Source organism: Lissotriton vulgaris, chromosome 9 (assembly GCF_964263255.1).
Source record: "Lissotriton vulgaris chromosome 9, aLisVul1.2, whole genome shotgun sequence".
In the NCBI taxonomy this organism is placed as follows: Eukaryota; Metazoa; Chordata; class Amphibia; order Caudata; family Salamandridae; genus Lissotriton; species Lissotriton vulgaris.
The window spans coordinates 926316979-926336829 of NC_141697.1; the positions used below are offsets into that span (position 1 = coordinate 926316979).

General features: G+C 42.2%; 1 long non-coding RNA gene across 1 annotated transcript in view; it reads right to left on the reverse strand.

Annotated features, from left to right (window-relative positions):
- LOC147692537 (uncharacterized) overlaps window positions 1-19851 on the reverse strand; it is a 188606-nt gene that overhangs the window by 9255 nt on the left and 159500 nt on the right. Inside the window, exon 2 of the long non-coding RNA XR_015299831.1 lies at window positions 10355-10447. This is a non-coding gene — a long non-coding RNA (uncharacterized LOC147692537). The remainder of the gene's footprint in view (window positions 1-10354; window positions 10448-19851) is intronic.

A 19851-nucleotide genomic window follows, 5' to 3' on the forward strand; every position in this document is an offset into this window, starting at 1 on the left:
GCTTTTAGTTTTAAAATTTGTAAAAATGACGTAAAGCAGCCTAATTCTCTGTCTTCCCATAAAGTTAAATTATCTACTGTATATTCCAGTAAATTGGACAGATTTTTAATAGTCCCGGAGTTCCAGTAGCACTTCCTGTTTTTAATATTAAAGTTCAATAAATCATCCCCAATTTTCCAATGATTTTTTTGAGGAGATGATACATTCAACTTCAAAATCAAAACATTATGATCACTAAGATCGGTGGCTAACACTATCAAGTCCTTCAAAAAACGAAAGAATGTACTATCGACAATCACGTAATCCAAAATCGAACCACCATTCCCTGATTTATGTGTTAGATGAGCAGGGCTGTCAGAGGAAAACCTCCCATTGGCTATAATACAGTCTGCTTCGATTAAGCTCTCCAGGATTAATTTCCCTCTTTTATTTGTTTTAATATTCTTTGGGAATATGGCTTTTGGTATCTGGAACATTTCCTCCTTTGTTTTATTTCTAAATAACTCTAAGGCTCCATTAGATATTTTTGCATTTAAATCACCCACCAGTATAATGTATGGGGGGGACAAGATTCCTGTAAGTTGAGGATAAAAGAGCAGATCTTCTTAATACCACAGTTATATTTTAAGTCAGGAGGTAAGTAAGCATTTATTATTATGACTGATTTGTTTGAACCATCATTCACGAAATTTGTTAATGTGATCGCCTGGAATAATTTATTCGAATCTACAAAGTGGGTATAATTCCATTTAATTTTGTTTGATAATAAACAAGCTAGCCCACCTTTCGCTCGGCCTCTTATAGAGGGAGTGGCACTACTCTCCAGCACATAATAATCTTTCACAACCGGTAAGTTCCCTATTAGCCAGGTTTCCTGTAAGCAGATTATATCTGCATCTAAAGAGTTTAAAAATAGCAATTTATCGGAACTCTGGGTTAAACCAGCAACGTTCTATGAAATTATTTTTAAATTATCGCTAAAGATTAGGATTTACTCCGGATGAAGGACCCGATTTATTCGACAGAATAGAGGGTAACCAACTCCACTCAAAATCGGCATCTTTTACCCTAGTCTGTTTTAACGGGAGCGGATTGTGGACTGTCACTTGCCGCTTATTTTTTAGTATCCGTATTTTCAACTCTTCAGTCTTTACAGGAAGACTGTCCGAAGAATAGGCTTTTAACCCCTGATAGGTTAACAATCCTTTGCAATTTTGGCCGACTATTTTGGCCGGTATGTAAGTATCAACATCGATTCCTCTTATTTGAAATTCTTCTGCCCACTGAAGAATATGATTTAATACCAATTTAGAGTAAAATTTCACACGAGCTATCTTTCCATTTTTCGAAGTTATTAGATTTACAACTTTCCTGAAAGCAATTAACTAGTACAGATCTATTTAGAATAAGGTCTGGATCAAAGATGGGAATAAAATCAAGAAAGAGAGTATCTACATGTTCTCTAATCTTGGGGGCTGTCTTACATGTAGTTTCAGGTACAACAACTTGTGAAAAAGGAATAGCCAAGGGATCAAGAATTGCTCTTGAAACAGAATCAGAGGCGGGGATTAAGTTTAAATCATTTACAATAGTACGTTGAACATCAGTATATTGCTGATTTGTATGGCTTATTAGTTCTTGTTGCACTACTGTAGAAATTACCTTTGGACTTGCCACTTGTTCATGTGATAAATTAAGATCCGAATCCACAAGATTGGAGTTATTCATTAAAGAATCTTTAACATTTTCAAAAATAATTTTCCGTTGTCTCTTTTTATAAAATCTACGATTTAATTTTCTTTTTTTCCCTCGTTGTTTTTTAGATACTATTATTTCGGATTTATTCTTATCTGACGGAGGCGCTTTGTCCAATAAGGCCAACTGATTTAGTGTTTCTTTATTTGTTTGGGGGACAAAAATAGGAAAGATAGGAGGTAAGGTATTACACTCTTTATTCTCCATAAGTGGAGATATCTTAATCTCTTGTCCAATAAGAGCAGCACAATTATTTTTAATTAAATTCCCATTCCTTTGAATGGGAGAGTGGATCGGGGCTATAAGATCTGTATTAGTCTTACCCAGAGGATCAGACGCAGTAGGCAGATCAGTAATTATTTTATCCTTTATTTCGTATTGTTGTTCCTCACCTAAATTTTTAGGGAAATTTGTTATTTTTGGATAGATGATATCTTCCAGTCCTGTATGATTACTCAATAGTGCCTTTAGGATCAGGGTTACTGTATCAAAGACGTTGTCTGATCCATTTACTAATTTTTCCAAAAGTATTAAAATAGAAGAAATTATCGCTCTAGGGTAGTTAAGGAATCGGAGATTACGTTGTTTTCTCGTGCATATGAATTATGTCGATCATTATCTTGATTTTGGTCGTGGGAGAGACTAATAAATAGATTCATTTCTGGGGTAGAAAAATCAGATTTATGAGAGGGTGTGCTGCTGTATAGATGCAACACAGGAGTAGCCATAATATCCTGTCTTGTGGTAAGATTCTGAATTAAAACTTTCTGGGACTCAAGATTAATATCAGGAAGAGTGTAGTCCTCTGAAGGAATATGCAGCGGGGTAGACGAACCAGGACATATATTTTGATCATTATTTAAAAAGGGAGAAGGATTATGAGCTATAACTATTACTGGGGAACCTTGATCTACCACTTTAGTTGCCAAATTTTGGGTTTCTGGAGGGAGAACTATATCTTGTTCTTGATTCTTATAGGTTAACACCTCAGAGTGAGATGGGGCTGTGATACCTGGTGAAATACTATCTATCTTATTCATACAGAAGTCTTGTACCTGACCTTTAGTACTAATAATAGTATTTTCAGAGTTGACTTCTTCTCGATCCACTTTGTCTTTACCCTTGTCCCATAATGAATATAACTGGCATGTACTTTTTACTTGTAGAGCTGGCCCATTTCTATTTCGCAAAGGATTTGATTTGGTTTTAGAACAAGCTCTACCAACTAGTACTCGGCCGGATCTTAGTTTCTTAGTAGTCATCTTATATATGAAGGGAGTGGACAAATGTGGGTCACAATACAATCCTATGAATAACAATAATATAATATTGAACAGTGAAAATAGTAATAAATGTTATAAATGTTACCAGAATTAACCTAAATGAGAGATAAAAGGGATGTGACCCAGCCCAGCCTCTATCAGTCTCTGTCGGTCGCAGTCGGTCCCGCCCTTGTCCCGGGCTTCTCCCGGCGCCCTCCGCGCGCTCCCGCGCAGCGGGACCCTTCGACTGCTAATGAACTATTTGAGCTAAGGGGGGAGGAGCCGGCAGGGAGAGCGCCCCAGCTGGTCTCAATTTGGGGAGGTTGCTGGCGCTCCTGGGACAGGTAGTCCTGCGCCAGCAACAGCTCGCAGCCCTGCTTCACTCTCTTTCCCTCGTTAAGGCTGTGAGTCCGCCTTCCTCGAAGCGGGACCCGCGGAGCGGGTACCGCAAGATGTAGGTTGAAGGAAGTTAAAAACAAGAGGCTCTGCAAGGTGTAGCAACGACGTCCAAGGCAGAAAGGAATCCACCGGTAAGCTGAGGGTGAAAGGCTTATCAGCACGGCTGGTGCGAGGGAGGAGCCGGCAGGGAGAGCGCCCCAGCTGGTCTCAATTTGGGGAGGTTGCTGGCGCTCCTGGGACAGGTAGTCCTGCGCCAGCAACAGCTCGCAGCCCTGCTTCACTCTCTTTCCCTCGTTAAGGCTGTGAGTCCGCCTTCCTCGAAGCGGGACCCGCGGAGCGGGTACCGCAAGATGTAGGTTGAAGGAAGTTAAAAACAAGAGGCTCTGCAAGGTGTAGCAACGACGTCCAAGGCAGAAAGGAATCCACCGGTAAGCTGAGGGTGAAAGGCTTATCAGCACGGCTGGTGCGAGGGAGGAGCCGGCAGGGAGAGCGCCCCAGCTGGTCTCAATTTGGGGAGGTTGCTGGCGCTCCTGGGACAGGTAGTCCTGCGCCAGCAACAGCTCGCAGCCCTGCTTCACTCTCTTTCCCTCGTTAAGGCTGTGAGTCCGCCTTCCTCGAAGCGGGACCCGCGGAGCGGGTACCGCAAGATGTAGGTTGAAGGAAGTTAAAAACAAGAGGCTCTGCAAGGTGTAGCAACGACGTCCAAGGCAGAAAGGAATCCACCGGTAAGCTGAGGGTGAAAGGCTTATCAGCACGGCTGGTGCGAGGGAGGAGCCGGCAGGGAGAGCGCCCCAGCTGGTCTCAATTTGGGGAGGTTGCTGGCGCTCCTGGGACAGGTAGTCCTGCGCCAGAAACAGCTCGCAGCCCTGCTTCACTCTCTTTCCCTCGTTAAGGCTGTGAGTCCGCCTTCCTCGAAGCGGGACCCGCGGAGCGGGTACCGCAAGATGTAGGTTTAAGGAAGTTAAAAACAAGAGGCTCTGCAAGGTGTAGCAACGACGTCCAAGGCAGAAAGGAATCCACCGGTAAGCTGAGGGTGAAAGGCTTATCAGCACTGCCCTGCTTCACTCTCTTTCCCTCGTTAAGGCTGTGAGTCCGCCTTCCTCGAAGCGGGACCCGCAAGATGTAGGTTGAAGGAAGTTAAAAACAAGAGGCTCTGCAAGGTGTAGCAACGACGTCCAAGGCAGAAAGGAATCCACCGGTAAGCTGAGGGTGAAAGGCTTATCAGCACGGCTGGTGCGAGGGAGGAGCCGGCAGGGAGAGCGCCCCAGCTGGTCTCAATTTGGGGAGGTTGCTGGCGCTCCTGGGACAGGTAGTCCTGCGCCAGCAACAGCTCGCAGCCCTGCTTCACTCTCTTTCCCTCGTTAAGGCTGTGAGTCCGCCTTCCTCGAAGCGGGACCCGCGGAGCGGGTACCGCAAGATGTAGGTTGAAGGAAGTTAAAAACAAGAGGCTCTGCAAGGTGTAGCAACGACGTCCAAGGCAGAAAGGAATCCACCGGTAAGCTGAGGGTGAAAGGCTTATCAGCACTGCCCTGCTTCACTCTCTTTCCCTCGTTAAGGCTGTGAGTCCGCCTTCCTCGAAGCGGGACCCGCAAGATGTAGGTTGAAGGAAGTTAAAAACAAGAGGCTCTGCAAGGTGTAGCAACGACGTCCAAGGCAGAAAGGAATCCACCGGTAAGCTGAGGGTGAAAGGCTTATCAGCACGGCTGGTGCGAGGGAGGAGCCGGCAGGGAGAGCGCCCCAGCTGGTCTCAATTTGGGGAGGTTGCTGGCGCTCCTGGGACAGGTAGTCCTGCGCCAGCAACAGCTCGCAGCCCTGCTTCACTCTCTTTCCCTCGTTAAGGCTGTGAGTCCGCCTTCCTCGAAGCGGGACCCGCGGAGCGGGTACCGCAAGATGTAGGTTGAAGGAAGTTAAAAACAAGAGGCTCTGCAAGGTGTAGCAACGACGTCCAAGGCAGAAAGGAATCACAAGTATACACAAGTATTTTTAAAATCTCTACAGTCTTAGAATGCGGCTATGTCAAGGCAGCTCTACAATGTCACGCAATAGTTTGTTTTCCCTTGCGGCAAGCTAGTGGTATGAAGACACTGCCACCGTCTTCCATTTGGGCCTCTTCAGGACATAGGGAACCTGTAATTGAATCTATATGCATGTTTTACTTATAAATAGGGCTCCCGGTTTTATGGTATTTATTTTTTTGCCATTTCCGTCTGTATTTATCCATATTTATTTTTGGGGCATTTTTTCTGTATTTATCCACGTTTATTTTTGCTACAAGCAAAAGACGATGCTACAACTAGTATTTTTCCACATTTATTTAAATTGACAATGCACACATGCGCTCACTTAAACTAGCGATTTGTTGTGGCTTTAGTAGTGCTTGAAATGGTCGAGTACTGAGTAATTTGAAAAGGAGAGTACCTGTGCTTCTCAGTTCTGCTATAAAAACACTTTAGCATAGTGAATGGGTCAAAATATGTGGAGTATGACGTGTTGAGAAAACAAAGCAACATTAATACCAACGTGTGTACATCGAAGTGGCAAGGGGAGGTTGGGATTAAGGAGATCTGTGGCTTCTAAATATTCCATACCTGAAGATCATCCTTTGGTAAACTAATAACTGCTGCTCGATATTCAGTGGATCGAGTCAGTCTTGGATAGGATGGCTGTGGCCATGAGAGTGGCCGTAGCCTCTTATGCAGGAAAAATAACCCAGTTGGGTGGTCTGTGTCTGTGAAAGCGTAAAGGAACCCGATGAGACTGGCCCTCTGATGGTTGTTAAGAATAAAGTCAGAATATCCATTTTTTTAATATTCCCATTTTAGGATGTGAGCTGGATAGAGTGGAATAATTTGTATAAACAACGTGAAAAAGAAAGTGACAGGCTCGTAAATCCTGAACAGTGTTCACGTCTCCCAGAGTATCGCACCTGTGCAATAAAACAAAGGGCTCAGCAGTTCGAAATAAAATCAGCCAGTCATCACATTCCCGTTTTATAATATGGCACAAATAGGAGTTTAATAATTTGTACTGACAGCTCGAGGAAGACTGTAGCAAATCCATAAATACTGAACTGCACCCCACCCTCCAGAATATGCACACCTGTGCTATAAACTCAGGACCTCAATTCTGCTTTCCAGTTTTACCACCTCATAACTCGTTTACAGTCTGTTAAGTATACAAATACTCACCTAGGCAAGAGCCAGTAAAACCACCTTGAGATTTTGTCTGAAGTAATGCTGCGCCACCGGCAACAGAGGGGGTGCTCTGCACAAAAGACCCCGTGGCAGCCTTACACAAGCCATCGGTGACCCGCGTGCAGCATGAACCTGTGACTTATTGCTCCGTGTTTGAAAACGACCCTTCTGCCTTCCTTGCTCCAGCAGGGATCTCGGACTGCATCACCGCTCCGTCACACCCCTGCAATCGGATTTGAATGCTCTCGAGTGGCTTTCGAGGGCAGAGCTTTGTGTGTGCCTCACGCAGCTGTCTTGTTAATTTCCATGTGAAAATTGGCTTGTCGTGAAAGTCCTTACTGGAAATAACCTATCATTTAGTGGCGGCTGATGACACTTCAAAGTGGTGAGGCACAGGAGTTGGGGATTAATTTGTGTGTAGCGCTCGAGTCCAGGCGACATAAGGGAGTTCAACGCAAGCATCATTCACTGAATCATTCCCCCAGTAATTCATCCATGTTTCCATCATCTACTGACTGCATACATCTGTTCATGCATACATACATACATACATACATCCTTCTAGACTCTCCCATTCAGGCATCCACCCTTCTATCCATCTATGTATCCATTCACCTGAAAATCATTGATTCATTTGTTCATCATATGGAGCATTCATCCATTCATGTATACATTCACTAATTCTTTCGGACTTACTCTCCTGTAACTCTTTGCCCACCCATCCATTTATGTATCCTTTCACCACTGGTGAATCACCAGAACATCCAACCATCCATCCATCTTGATAAAAATGCATTTGCTTGACTGTATTTGAATCACGTTCTCTGTTCACATGTTTTGGAGGTGAGTCATTAACAGTAATTCCGTCTCCGTCTACATCAAGGCTGGATGGACATGCCTTTCTTAACAAAGTAATTCAGGTTATCAGGGGCATATTAAATTGTTTTCTGTTCTCACACACAGAATAGGTTAAACTTTGCAAGAGAAAGATTGACTGTGACTGAATGTAGACTGCAAATGGTGAGCCTAACGCCGCCCTGTTATTAATTCCGATTTGCAATTAACTGATGACAGATATTTCCTAATCTGCTAAAAAAAAAAGTTTGCCCATCCAATTTCTCAGAAACAAGCTAACTTGTGCATTCTTAGCACCTGAATCAAAAAGCTCATTACAACCCTGCTCCCTCTAGCCCCCCTTCCTCTGTATTTCCGAATGATCACACTTGCCTCCTGGGATGTTTGCTGCCAGCCATCCTTCTAATCACGTCTGCTTCGCCTTGGCATGGATGAGAGGTCAGGTGAATTTTGACTGTGGCTTGGTCTGTGCTCTGTGGCCTCTGTTTCACCTCTGCACCCCTGCTCCATGCAGCGGTCATTTTGCATTTAATAACAGTATGTATGCACATATGGAGGCCACGCACGGCATCTTATAGGATGACTTTTTTCAGTATGAAAAAGGGCATTTTTTCCTAACGGAGCTTCTCATTCATTTCAACAAAGAAAGACAAATGTAAGTTTATTTTACGTGACCTTGACAAATCCAGAAGTCCAAATCCATGAGTGCTAAGCATTTCCCTCTTTGCTCAGTAGAAATACAATGACAGGTTTCTATTCTTTTAAACAGACTAAATATTCTGAATGGAAACAAAACGCTATCTGACATATAAATACCTCTAAAGGCATCAGTGGGCAGAGCTGAGCAACTGTATGGGGCCTGGGACAGGAGGTGTCAGGGGCGCTGGAGGAGGCTACGTCACGGGGCGAAAGAACTATCAAGCCTCTCTAACAAGTAAATGGTCTTTCAAAAGACCTGTGAACTGCTTGGGTGTGGCTGTGTGTGAGCCCAGGAAGGAATTTCCAGCAGCAGGAACGGGGCGTGGGGAGATAATTCTGTATTCGAGACGGCAGCGCGGCAACATTTGCTAGTATTTTGCCCTTTTTACATATAAATACAGACAAAGGAAAAATTGTTTTCCGTATGTATTTATATGTAAAAATCTGTTTAATCGGAAAACCGGGAGCCCTACTTATAAATATTTCTCTAATCTTCAGAAGTCTGCACTGAAGACCCCAAAATCCAAACCTCAGACACAACCTCTAGAGGTGTGTTTTTTGTCACTGCCAACCACCAGATACAGCAACCAAATAGAGTAGTGCAAGACAAATTTGTGCAAGGGAAGTTTTCCATATTAAGGATTCCATTGTTTTTCTTCTATGGATCATGCATATAAATTGTGTCTGGTCACCAGAGTGTCTTGTAAATAGTGCAGTCTGCATGCTCATACTCAGTGGGCAGTACTCGTGTTGTTCCTGATATATGAGGCTAAGCCAGAAATGTCCGGCCAGCTTGCACATACAGTGACTAGCCGCAAATGATCATGTTTCCACTGATCATTTCGAGCAAATTTATAGGGAAGAAGATCCACTATGATCTCGTCTGAGTAGTGCAGTCCTCGTTAAAGCTCTGCGTTCAGATCTACAAAGGAAGAGAAATACTGCTAAATATCGAGTCTACTGGCAACATATATGCCAGGCACAATGTTTCTATGGTGCTAACTAAACTGATTGTGTATGTTTACCCTACACAGATTATTTTTCTTTGGGACTCCATCTCGCGTCCGTCCGTCTCTAGACTCCGATCTGCCACAGTTGTGGGACGATTACGAAATTAAGGGTGCGTGCATTCCTGAGGCATTAAAAGGTCAAAAGGATTGCGTGTGTGCAAGTGACACGAACGTATTTGCGGCAGAGTGTGGTTAACTGAATCAATGGAAAACGTGTCCGCCATCCTAGAATAGCTTACCAGACTTGGAGCCGGTCCTATATTAATGAAGGGAATATTCCTGGAAGTCTAGGGTGCAAGGAATCTGTTAATTATATCCCAGGTTATGGATGGCTCTAAGTATGAATTAAGCTGAATGATGACAAAAATAAGATCCCAGACATCTCATCAAGGACTGTTGGAAAGTATGATAAGTCCTAATCTGATTAAATAAATCGGTAATAAACGGCCATTTTAAAATAGCTCAGGGGATTTAGACCCGATGCTCTGTAAAAGTAGCATAGTCTCTTGAGGCATTTGTGAAGAACCCATTGGTTATGTAACAAGAGACAGTTTTCTAAGTATAAATTCAACATACTGCTAACATTGAGAATTATTTCTAAACACCTCAAAGGAAAATATTATAAAGTTAATTATCAATCCCATGTAATTATCATGGAAAAAGATAATCTTGACGGATTTGGAGAGCACCATTGCTTGCACATCAGCACCGTTCAAGTGTTTAAATAGCAGTACCATATAGATACACTATCTTGTGTCCACCTTATAACTGTAACTTTACATCAAGATGGTTCATGGAAGGCAATAAATCAATATTGTGCAAAGCTCTACAATAGTTCCCATAGTTCATCAAATTCGTTCAAGCCATGAATGGCTGCCCCGTATCTCTATAATTTTTGCTTCAGTTCTATCGAGTACAGACTCAACATTGCCCCCAGATTAATTAGTCTGTATTACAAATACAATCAAACTGATATCATCCTCTGAATGCTTACATTCAAAGTAATGTTGGACTGGATGAGCACCATGCACTGTGCATCTTATTGTAGACCTATGTTGTCGAATATTTTGACTAAACCGATTGGGTGGACTGGCCAATATAGAACATTTCACATGGGCATTGCACACAAAACAAAGTTTTTAGTATTGCAATTTGAAAAACTACTTTGAACATGTCTTACCTCTGATGCCAATACATTTAGTGTCTTTTGTAGTGTCCCATGACTGGCGGGAGTCCGAACATTCCTCTCAAATCTTTTCTCAAATTGTTTGCTCTATGGAATGAAAACATGGGTTTTGGAATATTAAGATGTAATAAGATATTTCAAATCCATAATATATTTTATTTTTATTGGCTTTAGGGTGTATGTCAAAACACACATCGGTGGGTGGGTTTCCATATTTTAGTACTCAATGACACTCTGGGTGTGAACCAAGGCCTTTTCATGGTATTTTTAACCAATTTTGGGGTATCTTTGATTTTCTTTTTACCCAAGTCTCAGAATTTTCAAAGTAGTTGTGTCGATTAGTACTGTTTCTCCTGGTTTGGACAAACTGTCCCTGTGGCAGATTCTCTTTGAGGGAACGTGGGTGGTTACTAGAAAAATGGAGGAGTGTTATGATCATTAAATTTTGTAAACCGGCATACTTCCAGGTGCTCTCCCTGTTTCTTTATGACTAGGTCTAAGACGTTCGTTTTTTGTGTGTCATATGTAATTGTAAAGTTTAAGACTGAGGTCCTGGAGTTGAGCCACCCATCGAATCCATTCAGTCTTGCCAAGTCACCTGCCAATATCATCAAGATATTGTCAATATACCAGAACCGCTTCTGTATGTATGGGTTATATGGTTTGGTATTATTATAGACGCACTTATTCTCAAAGTAGTCTATTCTAAGTTAGTTCTGGGGATAAAAAATAGCAGCCCATGGCAACACCTTTAATTTGTAGATGTAGCTTCCTCTTGAATGAGTTATTCTTTAAACACAAGGTTGTCAAGGAACCAAAAAATGATGTGGGGACTGCATGCGGAGTGGGTCTATAATCGAATGCTTCTCTTAATACGAATAGTGCTTCATCTTGCAGCATATTGGAATAAAAAGACTGTCAAAAGTCACAAGGTATTGTCTTGTGTCATCAAATCGAAGTTCTTTAACCTTACTAATCAGGTCCATAGCGTCACTAATATACGCTTTAGTCTTAAAAACAAACGGTTTAAGAAACACATCTGCATATTTCGCCAGTGGTTCTTATAGGGAACCACAGACCGAAATAATCGAACGTCCAGGAGTTTGGAAAGGATTTTTACAAATCTTGGGTAGAATGTAAATATTCGGAATTCTACATTCTTTGTTAATGGGAAATTTGAATTCTTTTTTACATATCCATCCCTCTTCCAGGGCTCTGGATGTAAAATCGGGAATTTTGGTTGTAATTTCACAGCTGGGATTTTCATCTTCAATTGTCATGGGACAGCTCCATCTATGACAAAGACGTTTTGTGACAATTCCCCCAACCCCTCTTGTTGGCTGGTTTAACCCTTTCCATGCTCATGACGAGCTCAGCTCGTCATGAGGCACAGTGGAGCTGTGCTGATGACGAGCTGAGCTCGTCATGAACAATGGTAAATCTGAGATCCCAGCACCGGGGGGGGGAAATGCACAGCAGCGATGTGGTTAATAACAATTGAATCATTCATGGCCAAGTTGCAGATGGCAACAGATTCAGCCTTGGAGCAGTTCTGTTTGCAGAATAGTTTTCTTTTTACAGTTGGTCTACCTCCTTAATATTAGTGCCTTCAAAGTTAATGATTTCTGGTGGCATACTGGAATTATCTGGACAAAATGTAGATTTGTTTTTTAGGGCACTCACATTGATTACTTGATCCACAGTGACATCGGAATCAAAGAAATACATTTTAAGTCTAATTATATGCAGAATATGAAAAATTTCAGTTTTAGTTTCAACTGGGTCCTTGAGCTTAGCAGGCACAGAGGATAGACCTTTTCTTAAAATCTGTGTCTCTGCATCGGAGAGCATCTACTTAGATTATATATCTGGATCGGTTCAGGAGCCAGCGTGGGTTTGTATATTCGTCTCCTGGTCCTGAATATGCCCTGTTCTTGTATTTGGCCTTATGGTGGACCTCTCCACCAGTGCCCTCTCCCCCATTGCTACCTCTGTCCAAAAAAAGGTTGGTGCATGGTCCGTATAAATGCCATGTTGACCCACAAAATTCACACATGGCTGTGTGTGAATTTGGCTGATGTTAAGGTGAATAAAAACACAGTTGAACAAAAATCATGAGGTGCATTGTCTCATCATTACTCACCTAGAAATAGTTATTTCATCACGTCTCAGTCTGCCATCTGCTGCACCTACACCACCTGCTGCTCTGCAAGTTGTGCATGGTTCATCCTGTTCATCAAACTCCGAATCTGTGATGTCCAATGGTATTCCATTGGTTGCTAGGTTGCGCAGCATGGCACAAGTGGCCACAATTTTGAAACAGATCTCTCGCCTATACTGCAGGGCACCTCCACTTTTGTGTAGGTAGCGGAACTTACTCTTCAGTAGGTCGAATGTCCGCTCTACGACATTGTGCGTAGACTTGTGTGCAGCATTGTATTTTCTTTCACTCTGAGTTGCAGGATTACAGTATGGTGTGAGTATGAAGGAGCACACAGCATATGCACTGTCACCATCAGGGTTAAAGGAAATAGATTAATCACTGTCCTATTTCTATAGAGCCAAGGAGTCTGTCATAGTGAGTTACATGCATTTACCTAGCAGGTAGCCTTCTCCAAATTCACCCCCAGTGAGACCTGCGTATATTCCACTATGTCTGAATATGAATGAATCGTCCATGCTACCAGGATATTTGGCCAATATGTCAGTTATTATGTGTGAGTCATTACATATGACCTGGATCTTGAGTGAATGAAAGGATTTCCCATTCCTAAATGCATACTCATTAGCTGAGGGGGGACAGATGGCTACATGTGTCCCATCAATGCACCCAATTTCATGTGGAATTGGGCTATATGGTAGTTATCCAATTTGGTCTGCTGCAACACTTGTGTAGTGGAAAGTCCGATGTAATGGTGTATCCTCTGTACCATTGCATCCAAGAAAGCACTTAGGAAGAGTGAAATGCAACTGTGGGACACACCTCCTGCTGCAGCTATGACTGCCTGGTAGCTTCCTGATGCTAGTAGGTGCAGTGAACATAGGACCTGCACATATGTGGGGATGGCTTGGGTCCTACGGGTTTGATGCCCCAGTATTGGATGTAGGTCAGCTATCCGGTCTAGTATTGTTGCAGAGTCTAGTCTATATTTGTAATGAATTTCTTCCTCTGTCTGCTGAAACAGGGTTATGTGCACTCTGTGAATGTGTTCCTGTCTCCTCCTTCTTCTCTGGGCTGCTAATTAAATCTGCATCCTCCTCGCTATGACCTACAGCCCTGCCATTGAGAAATATTCTGGGGACCCTCTGGGCCTGTTTAACCCCTTTGTCTGCTGATGACGGAACCGCTCCGTCATCAGCTGCGGAGGCGCTGTGCTGATGACGGAGCGGTTCCGTCATGGCCTGCTCGGAGCACCTGCGCGGCGCGAATTCCGTGCCTGCGCTGAGCGTTCCATTGAGCGGGGCTGGCCATGACGGAACCGCTCCGTCATAAGCACAGCGCCACCGACGCTGGTGACGGAGCAGTTCCGTCACCAGCATGCGGCTGCCGCGCGACCACCCCGCCCCCTTAGCACTGAGGCGGAATAGCCACCGCAGTGAAGGGGTTAAAGAGTTTGCACCTGATTACCACCTGACTTTAGTTGGTGGTAATTTGCATGTGCAAAATTGCGAATTTTGGTTCAATCGCAATTTGTGAATGCTTCATAGATTGGTCTGTGATTCCCAAATTGTGAATTTGCAATTTGGGTTTCACAAAATTAGAATTTGAATAATTAAGATTCACATTTTTTGCGATTACCAATTTTGCAAATTTGAAAGCTTTAATACATTGGATAAAGCCATTTAGCATTTACAAATGGACGATTTTTGTGAATCGCACCGCTTGCGATCGCAAAATAGCTTGATAAATCCGGCCCAGTCAGCTCTTTTATGGGGTTAGTTGAGATCAGTTTACAATAAGTAGCAGCTGCCAATTATCTATTGCTTTCACCATTTCAATTTTCCCTATTCATAATGAAGATATTTCCACACTTATCTGCCTTCCGAATAATGATTCTTAGTCTGTTGTAATCTGGTAAAGGCTTGTTTTCTCTGCCTGTGTCAAGTTATTTCATTTGTGGTTCTTAGTGTCCTTATCATGCAATGTATATACATTGATAGTGACCCTTCTTTAACAAGCATTGGCATAGCCAATAGATCTCGTTTTTGGGACCTTATAAGTGTTTAGCCATGCAACACTTGATGTTGTTGCCCAAGAATATTGTGCTGGATATTTAAACACTTATTAGGTCCCAAAGGCGAGACCTATTGGCTATGCCAATGCTTGTTTATTTTCCAATTGGTGCTTCCAAAGCATGTAATATACAGACAGCGTCCTCAGGAGGCTAAACCATGATGGCAGCCATTTATTTCTATAGAACAGCATGGCACAGCTGTCCTGGAAGACAAAATAATGTGTGAGGATGCAAAAAGACGCCCCCAGTACAAAAAAGAATTTGTGCAGCAATCGGAATCACTAGTTTTGTGGTTAACACCGAACTCTGTGCAATTTTTACCTGATGAATGGAGCAGGTCACAACCGGTCATAATTTGACCGCAGAAGAAGTGTATGAAGACTCAAATACATATAAAATTATGTGAAATAAACATCAATTGCATGGGGAGCTCCCCACTTGTGCCTAAAAAAATAAAATAGATGGTCTTTGCCTTACTCAGTAAATACATCACCTCACTATACGGTATTAGTATTTACTAGGTGGGATAAAAACAACACACTACTCTGGATGACTCGCATTCAAGGCTTTAGATGGTTACGCCCCACTGATCACCAGACTATTGGGGTTACAACCAGATCAGAGTACCATACCACATTGCTGGATATATCGGATAACATTGAACACATGTTAAATTCAGGTCGTCTAACTGTACTGGTTTTGCTGGATAAGTGAGATGTGGACCACCCCGTGCTGCTGAGGAGATTAAATGGTGGCAGGGGTGGGGAGTTTCCCTTTGGACCGATTTAGAAAGGGCAGTGCAAGAATTTTAAAAGCCCTGGGCAAAAGGATACTGTGCAATTTTGGTGCTCCCTTTCCCACAGCAATGCACTTATTTTTGAGGCAATTAGCTGCAATTTAGCACCTACTTATTGCCATTTATGGTGATGGTGCAAGGCAAAAGCCTACTGTGGCTCTAAAGTAACCCATGACATCATACGTCAACATAATGTTGTATCGGACTCTTCAACACATGTAAGACTAGCATCCTTTTATCACATTTAATTCAGTCACACTTCTGCGACTCACAGGCTCACACTTCTCTTCCCCCTCTTTATTAAATGACCAGAATAAAGAATAGCCATCATTCAAGGATGAAGTGCTTACATAGATCTTGGTGAGAAATTAGGTTCATGGGCTATTAAACTACAGATTGGCTGCAACTGCAATGTAGCAGGTTAACTGCAACATATGGACACTTAACGACTGCGGTGGGATGGCATAAAAAAAAGGAGGGATATTGAAGTCTAAAAATACAAGCCCAAGTTACTAAGGGTAATTTCATGCAATGCTCCACATTATTAATGCTAGAGGGTAAGAATTATTTTAAACTAGGGGTCTCATTTATTTAATTCACCACGTGAAGGATGTTGCAAGAGCCTTAAGTTATCAGACTTTTTTGGGGGCAAATATATTCATTATTTAATACAAATTTGGTAATCCAAATAATGCGCTGTTTAAAAAAAAAATATATATATATATATAGTTTTTATCAGCTTTGACAGTTAACAACAATTACAATAAGGCATCCATGATTCACAGTTGTCGACAGCAGTTGTAATTATAACCATTCCATCCAGGGCTGGCCTTGGGGATGGGTGAGCTGAGCGGCAAACCCAGGTACCGTCGCCCCACCCCCTGTCGTGGGACAGAAACCGCACGGGTGTCATAAGGTCTAGGATTTGTGCGAAACACATTTTGACAGATGTCATGATTTTCAGGCGCAAGTATTTATATGACGGTGCATTGAAGTGGCAAAGCGAAAAACGTAGCAAACATTTCCATAGAATTTTGCACAGTTTCTATAATTTACAACTTCGCACCAAGAATGCAGAAATCAGAAGCAGAGGCGGGCCTTTTCAATTTGGTAATTGTTCAAGTCAGTAATGCAACGTGAAGACTGTGCTGAGATCAGAAGATCGCTGGCGCCATCATGTGGCCATACCAGAGTAAAGCCCGAGAAAAAGTTCAAAAATCATTCGACTACGTGTCCATTGGAACAAGTCATTAGACATGCAGTTTTTTTTTGTTTTTCGTACGGCAGACATTTATTTATATATTTAAAAAACGAGGCAACGTGGAGGTCAATAGGAGACACAAGCGGGTCGGGCAGACTATTGCAGTGGGGGGCAGAAGAGCCTTTCAAGGAATGCAGACATTTATTTATATATTTAAAAATGAGGCGGCATGGGGGTTAATAGGAGACACAAGCGGATCGGACAGACGAGTGCAGTGGGGGGCAGGAGAGCCTTTCAAGGAATGCAGACATTTATTTATATATTTAAAAACGAGGCAGCATAGGGGGTTAAAGGAAGACGCAGGCGGGTCGGGCAGACAAGTGCAGTGTGGGGCAGGAGAGCCTTTCAAAGAATGCAATGTAAAAAAAAAAACTCGAGTGGTAAAGTCAGTGGTGCGCACATGTGCGCGCTGCGTGAAAAAAGTGCTGTGCACATCGTGCACGTTCTGGCAAGCTGATCACCGCTTTGGGAGCACTTCTCAAAGCCCTCCTAAATGTCTCTCTGGGCAGCGCATACGCGCTGACTCAGCGAGACCTAAAAATGTCTATTAATGTGTGCACCAGATGGACAGAATTTGGAGCGTTCTGATCCAAAATTCAACATTTTCAGAAATATCCAACATGTCTAATAATGTTTCAGTGATTATGCATTTGTCATTTTCAGCAGATCATAAACATCTGAAATAGTGTGCCCAGAGATAGTGGTTTAGGAATAGGTAACACAGGATTTTTAATCCTTTGAAGTATTCCTTTAATTTCAATGATCAAACAAATTCATACAGGTCAACATGAATATCTACAGGATCGCAAAATTGGCTGGGACAAAAGCTGTGACCCCCTACTCAGTAATCTTAGTTCCAGTGTATCCAAACCTATCCGAGAAATTAGGGATTACAAATTTCTTGTTTTCAACATTGTGTAATACATTATTGTTTGGCATACCAAGAGTTGACAGAGGGTCTGCGGTCAGGGGGTAGTCCAACAAAGTTAGTTTATTCTTTTTCAGTTGAGCTTGTACCTTTGTTTTCTCCACCTTTTACCCTTTACCAGTTTCTACCTCCTAGTCTTGTTTTACGTTTCCTATTGTTTGCCTTTTGGCCATGCATATCAGTTTCATTTCGTCTATAAAATAAAAATAAAACAAATACACAATAAACTCTGTAGTGAGGGAGTAGTCGGGTTTGCACCACCTTGTGTTACTAATTGGAAATGGCTGGGAATTGCTACTTACTAAAGGCAAGCCCATAGCTTCATCATAAGTGTCCTGATTGTCCTTGACAATAAATCACATTGTCATATTTATTTACAAACATCTAAATCAGTCCATCCCTGTAATCTGTCATTCCTTTCGATCTTTCTGAGCTTTTTTCTCTAGGATATAATTGATATTTATCACTTCTCAAATATTGCATGGTGCTTTTCTATTCCATCCTTATGATCCATCTTTTCAATCTTTATAATTTTTCAATTTCGAACTTCAATTTAGTAACCTTTTTATATCTGAATATTAAATCAAACTAAGCATCATGGCAAATGACATGGTTCCAAAGTTAATATTCTAGCTTTCAAAAGGTTGCCTCTAAGTTCTCAAAGGTTGGAACAATCAGGATACAGGATAGCTGGTACTATTCAGAGGTGCATAAACACAATTTGAGACTGTTTTTGGTTGTGCTGCACTTTGTGGCCTAGCTGGTTTGTAAATTGTTTGATTAATTCTGCCTCACCCTGCAAGAAATGCATTGGAAAGGACATCCTCTCCTATAAAGGGATATCAAAGAAGTTTATTTAGACCCCCATCACTGTCTGCAATACCAATGAATCTTGGGAAATCGAGAACCACTCCTGGGCTAACAGGGCTAATCTGCCAATAACGTGTGCAGAGGGTAGGGTAGCAACTCTTATCTTCGGTACTCTCTCCCCTTGCCTGTCCTCCGAGCTGGCCACAGCATCCTCCCCTATCCTGAGGGAAGAAGATTGTCCTGGACACTGGAGCTGCTTTTAGGATCTGAAATAGTTTGAAAATTCCCTGCTATCCGCTGGCCCCAAGAGAGATCAGACCAAAAATATTCATGAGATGAATAGGCCTTGTCCAGTGAAGTGAAAGCTTGCACTTATTTGATCATTTCTTTCATATAATCCTCCTCAAATAGACTACGTGGTAGAGCACATGGACTCCGCCCTATTACCTAGTTTAGTGTCTATTCTGAATAAAAAGTTCTTTCTTCTCTCAAAAGAAAGCCCTGCATTAGCATTCCCTAAAAAGCATAAGCAACTATATTTTTTGTTTGGAGATAGACTTTTTTCTGAGCTTTTGGCCTCTTTTGCTGTATATAGTATTTTTTGCCACAGGCTCAGAACATACAGTACCCTGAGCTGAGACTGTGGGCCTCAGGCACTCTTCCCTCATTTTCATCTGGGTGGCTCTGGCAATGGGTGAGTTAATTCAAGTCCTAACATATTGATCTATGAAAGAAGGTGGGACCCACTCTGATGAGTTTGGTGATGGAGTCCTTGATTAAACACTAAAAATTCCTTTCTGCATCAAAAAAGGAAAACCTCTTGATTTGTCAGTGTTTGCTTTTTAGAAGCTATAAGAACTTTAGCTTGATTAAAACGTAATATATGTTGTCTTTGAATACCCTATATGCTATTTCAACCATCTTTTGAGTTGACCCTCTATAGGATTTTGTATGAAAATCACACCTTGTGGATCTGGAGTTCAAATCACTCTGCAGAATAGAACCACAACCATCGACTTGGTCATGCATTCTACACCACACTTTGTTCTGCTTGGTCTGTCAATTTGACCCCCCCCCCCTACATTATGAGTGTACTTGAAATTTGAGAAACCACATATTTGCAGGACGTAGAAACTGCGTTGGGAATGGATTTAGCTACTGATGTCAAGGAAGTCACACAAATTACATTTAAAAATCTCCTCCTCAGACACATTAGCAGTATTTGAGTCCTCTCCTCTAGAAGTCAGTTTTTTGCTAGATATATAGAAACAGAAATCCCAATTCTGGGTCAGTAATCTCAATCACAGTTTACAAACCTAAAACAATTCGAATTCAACTAAGTATCTAGAAGCAGATAATGAATTCACACTCTCTTAAAGCCCTTACACTACTGCAGAAAACAGGAGACAGAATCACTGTCCTTAAACAAATACTCTCAAACAGCAATGTTCTTGCCTCTGA